Source organism: Gossypium hirsutum, chromosome D02, assembly GCF_007990345.1.
Source record: "Gossypium hirsutum isolate 1008001.06 chromosome D02, Gossypium_hirsutum_v2.1, whole genome shotgun sequence".
Lineage (NCBI taxonomy): Eukaryota > Viridiplantae > Streptophyta > Magnoliopsida > Malvales > Malvaceae > Gossypium > Gossypium hirsutum.
In genome coordinates this window covers 52,097,921-52,104,142 of record NC_053438.1, presented here as the reverse complement: position 1 = coordinate 52,104,142, position 6,222 = coordinate 52,097,921, and positions in this window count along the sequence as shown.

Sequence of the window (6,222 nt, the reverse complement as noted above, 5' to 3'; positions counted from 1 at the left end):
TTACCTCGATGACTAAGGGCATAGAAGTTAGGTCGAACTAATCCGAAGCTTTAGATTTTCCTCGATCTAAGTCTGAACATGGTTTATCTTGATCTAAATAGGAAATTTCAATCAATTAAATACTTCTAGTATTCAATTTAATCAAATTTCACACTTATGCAAAATTACTAATTTGCCCCTAACATTTAACTTTTCACAATTAGTCATTAAGCTCATAATTGAATCTAACCATTTTAATCCTCCATCAAGCTAGATGAATTTATTAGAGGGACTTACACTAACCCAAATAAACCATCATTTCATAAATTTAACATGAAATTTTACTATTTTCACAAATAAATCCCTAAATGTATTTTCATCAAAAATCACTTAACAAAACATGTTTATTTTCAACAAAGACTCATAATTTATTAATTAACATCAAAACCTAACCAGAAAAATTTAAGGAAAGTCCCTCAACCTTAACATTTTACAAATTGACCCTCGGGCTAGCTAGATTAAGCTAAACGATCTCAAAAATATAAAAATAATTAAAAACAGGACTTGAAAACTCACCATGCAACCCAAACAAGATTGATTGAATTCTCGCTCTTCTCTAATGGTGTTTTTAGGTTCCAAATAGCAAAAAGATGAAGATGATGACTTTGATTCATCTTTTCTTATTTAATTTCCTTTTAATTACCAAATTACTAAATTAACCTTTTAATCAAAACCTTGCCATGCACATCCACCAACTCATTAAGTGGTTTATTTACCCTTAAAGTCCTTTATTTTAAATTTCAAAGCTATTGAATCCTGTTAACTAATATAACTCAACTTTTACCCTTTTTACGATTTAGCCCTTTTTACTTAATTAACTATGTAAACTTAAAAATTTCTTAACAAAATTTTAATACGACCTTAATATATCCCCATAGAAATTAATTAAACAATAAAATAATAATTTACTTGTCAAAATTATAGTCCTAAAACTACTAGTTTGATATCACTAAAAACGGGCTGTTACAACATAGTTTTTTGCCATAAGACATTCCTTGTGTCTTCAACCGCCACCACTCCATATTCTCTTTGCCATGGACTCTTTTTTAGAAAAAATACATTTATGTCCTATGTATGTTTTCGACTCACAAGAATTCTATAAATAAAAAATAATCCTATGTGGAGATGATAGTCCACTATCTATTTCCTAAGAACTGCAACCTTGTCAAAAATAATAATTATATAAAAAATATGTATAATATTGCATTCATTCACATACATTCCTCTAAACATGTGAATAATTACAAGAATGTTACATCTTATCAAATATTAATTAAACAATATGAAGAGAGAGGTTCGGTCTCGGTTTACACAATAAACATAGCACAACTTGACGCTCTTATACCAGTTTTTGGAAAAAAATATGGTTGAAAATGGTTTTCTTGGACAACGAAAAATTAAAATTTTGAAAACCGACCTGATTTGTGATATTTATAGCAATAAACCTTAACTGAATTCATACATGTGTTTTCGACTTAGCGAGCATTTGTTGATCCTGGATTTCATCCAAAGATCTTCTGTGCTATTCTTGTACCACGAATTGCTTCGAGTGTGGGCTCGAACCAAATGAATCAAAACACAGAACTAGAAAAAGTTTCTCTTTTTTTGGGGGTAAAACGTAGGTCCCTCTTCTAATAGAACCGATTGAATTGTTATTCTGGAAAATATATGTATAGTTGAGAATAAATTCTCTCTATTTTTTGGTAGAATAACAATCTTTCAAGTTGTGTTCATAGCTCTACGGTGCCATCTATTTATAGGAAGAGAAGGTAGAACCCTTCTTGAGTTGTAGTGGTTTATTTCTAATTTTGTGTTTCGATTCAATTGGTTCGAGCCCACACTCGAAGCAGTTCGTGGTACAGGAGTAGTGGAGAAGATTGTTTGGTTAAAAGCTGAGAACAACGAACATCTGCTAAGCCAAAAACATAGGTATGAATTTAGTTACAGTTTGTTGCTATAAATATCACAAACTAGGTTGGTTTTCAAAATTTTATTTTTTTGCTGTGCAAGGAAACAATTTTCAAATTGAGACTTTTCCATCACCAATATGATCATATTTATCTCATGGTATCCATTCCATCTTCCTTTATGAAAATTAAATTACTATCAAATCATAATCAAGTCACTCGTCACAAAGACAAACGACCCATGGCCACGTTTACTTTTCATCTATCATGTAATGACAATGAGAGGATATCATTTACCCAAGTCTCGGGGGTATGATTATTATGAATGTCTACATACTGCAAAAGTCGTATACCCAACACACCAGTTTTCGATTCCTTATCTATTTGAACTTAGGCTTTTAGTTACATCAAAGTATATGAGTCACACATACATAGTTCATCATCTACTCATGATTAAGGTATGCCACACTATGAATGTAATAGGTGAATGAATCCATAACTGAATTCAGCACCTATTCTTCTTAGGTCTAGTCTAAAGTAGTGTCAGTCTAGTGGTGGAAAAATTCAGTTTGAAAATGCTTTTCTTACACAGTGAAAAATTAAAATTTTGAAATTCAAGTTGATTTGTGATATTTATATAAATAAACCCTTTATCGAAACACACATATGTTTTTGACTAGATGGATCCTTGTCACTCCCGGTTGTCAACCGAATGACTTTTTCTGCTGTTCTCATGCCATGAACTACTTCGAGTGTGAGATCAAATTAATTCGAATCAAACACAGAACCATAAATTATCTACTTTACTTTCAGTGGGAAAACAAATCTATTTTTAATAGAAACTGGTAGAATTGTTATTTCAAAAATTAGAATTTATACTTAGAAAATAAATTCTCACTATTTTTTGTAGAATAACAATATCACAAAGTTGTGTGTTTAGCCTACCAGTTTCATCTAGTTATAGGGAGAAGAAGTGAAACCCTTATTGAATTAGTAGAAGTCTATTTGAATAGAAAAACTAAATCCTAGTCTAATTAGGATTGAGGGGTGGTAGCCCTAGTTAAATAAACTACAGTTTGCCATCACATGTATCAACATGAGAGGCTTTTAAACCTCTCTTGTACCGGGTCCAATTATAAGTAATTCTTGAACTTTTAACCTAATACTTTATAATTCAGTCTAACCCAAACTTGTTTTTCTATTTCCAAAAATAAACATCATAAATTAATTAATTTCCCAAGTAAATAATTTTCTTAACCTGATTTCAATTCTATTAAAATCATAACGACTTTACCGTGAAAGAATTTATGAGAAAATATATTTAATATTTCTACATTCAATGGGTTCACAATGACCAATTAATTTAATTCCATTTTAGAACTTCAATTATTTAATTAAAATTAAATAATAAGTCAAAAAACTATACATTAATTTTCAAGTTATTTCCAATTAGAGAAAACCACATTTATTTCCAAATGTTTCCCATTTCTCTAACTTTACCATTTTTATCCATTTTTGTTTATTTGATTTAACATGCAATTCATTTCTAGTTTCAATTAGTTAGCAAATGGACAGATTGGACATATGCGATTAAAGCTCAAATGATTTATAATTAAGTTCCAGCTTTTCACCTATTAATTATAAACTCATTTAGTCACGAATTCATTCCACTATAGTATCGTGATTGAGTTCTCCCTCATGACATATCATTATGAAAGCAACTCGATTAGTGCTCATCCAATAACCTTGTCATAAGTGAGTTACCCTCATAGGATTTCCTTAGTCTCTTTGGGATAAATCCACTCCCCCAATGTGATATTATTTTATCTCATTGTAACCATTATATCTACCTTTATGAAAAGTCAATTACTATCAAATAGTAATCAAGACATTCATCACAAAGACGAACAACCCATGACCATGTTTACTTTTCATCTATCATGTTATGCCAATGAAAGAATATCATTTACCCAATGCACTAGCTTTCGATTCTGTATCTATTTGATGTCAGGCTTTTACTTGCATCAAAGTATTCGAGTCACGCATGCATAGTCTGTCATCCACTCAGGATTAAGGTATGTCACACTTTCAACATCACAAGTGAATAAATCCATAAACGAATTCAGAATCTATTCTTCTTGGGTCTAGTCTGATGTACTATTAGTCTAGTTAGTCACATCTATGTCTCAATCTTCTGGGAGTCATCCTCTCCGATACCCAAGACAAGGCATCTCCCTAATTGGACTTGATAAACGACATATTAGTCTTTCAATTGGTTTGCTCATTTCCTATTACACTAAGGACATGTTTAGGTTCATCTACTAATATAAGTTGTCTTTCTGTATTACTATCCAATCATGTAATACCATTTAGTATTAGGGTTCGTTTGTTTACATGTAAAAAGTTTTACGTAATTTTTTTTCCACATTTTCTTGTGTTTGTTTCATAAAAACCAGTTTGGTCAACAGAAAATGACTTACATGTCAACATAAAATAAGCCCTTTTTTTTGTAAAATGACTTACCTTTTTCAAAAGCGGAAGTCATTTTCTGGAAAAAAAAGCTCGTCTAAGTAACTTTATTTTTATATAAAAATTAACTTAAATCAATCTTAATATTATTATATTGATAATAAATTTTATTTTTATTTTTAAAAATATTTAAAATTATTAAAATATTAATATAAAATATTATATTTTTAATATTATAAGCATACATATTTAATTATTTATATTTAGTCATATAATAAATTATTAATATAATTAATATAATTTATTTTTTAATAAATTATTTAATATTTCAATTTTATTTTAATAATAAATTTTAAACATAATAATTTTAAATAATATTCTTCACATATTATTGAAAATATTCAATAATAATATTAATATTTTAATAGTAAATATTTATTATAGTTATAAATATATTAATAATAAATATTTTGTAGTATAAATGTTAAAATATGTCAGGAGTCTATGTAATCTTCTCAAATTTGCAATTTTAGTCTGTGCTTTTATTTTCAAGAATTTAGTCACTCTACTTTTTGGATATGAAAATCAAGTTCAATTGTTGACATTGTTAAATTTATTGTCAATTTTGTTGATGTCACATTTTTAAATAAAAAATACTCACTTGGTAGTCGTGTAACTAAAAAATGGCGTTGTAATGAATTTGAATTTAACAAAATATTTTAAAATATGCAAAAATGATGTAAAATATAATTTTATAGATATAAAATAAACTCAACTAAATAATGAAAAGATAAGAAAATCTCAAATTTATGTTTGTTTTGTTGGAAATAATTTTTATGAAATACTTTTAAGAAATTTGTCAAACAACATAAAATATTTTACACAGATTCATCCAAACACCAGAAAATATTAACTTTTCTAGGAAAGTAAGTAATTTTCCAAAAATCATTTTTTGGAAGCCATTTTCAGTGAAACAAACAAACCCCTAGTTTAAACATTAGACAACTAGTGAGTCAATATTTGCTTCTATTTTGCTTTGCATGCAAAAACCACATGAGGACATTATACAAAGTATATTAGTGTAATCCATGAATGATTTTATTAACCAATCTATTTGAAAAAAGTAAAAGTTTACAAAAGAATATACTACACTTAGGGCACTAGATCCAACATATAGTCAGTCAAATCTATGTCTCTATCTTCTGAGAGTAATCCGCTCCGATGCCCAAGATAAGACATCTCCCTAAATTGGACTTAATAGGTGACATATTTGTATTCCAATTAGAGTAAGGACATGTTTAAGTTCGTCTACTAATATAAGTTGTGTAACACCCCTCGCCTGACCCAATCGCCGGGTTCGAGCTACAGGTTGCTACATTTATTGTCGGAGCTACTACAATCAATTAGACATCAAACAATCATTTTTACATTCAATCTAATGTTAAATACATTCAATTCATGTTAAACATTCAAGTTCAAGTCTTAATCAAGCTTACGAAAGCTCTTATATTAACCCGAGCATGAAATAGAACAAAATTGTAAAGTTTTACAAATGTATGGTTCGATGTCATGATTTCACATAGTGCTTGTCACATTACGATGATTGTAAAATGTAACAGGCCACCTGACGAGGTCTTGGTATCTGATTATTGTTTAGAGTGTTTTGGTGAACTAAGTGAAGAGATGAGTAAGTAAATTGTTTGTTTTGGTTAGGTGTAGAATTCTTTGTATGCGTCACTTAGCGGACTCTTCGTGTTGGCGAAGATCTGAGGTTTGGAGGACTCTTTCGTTAAGTGTAAGCCACCCA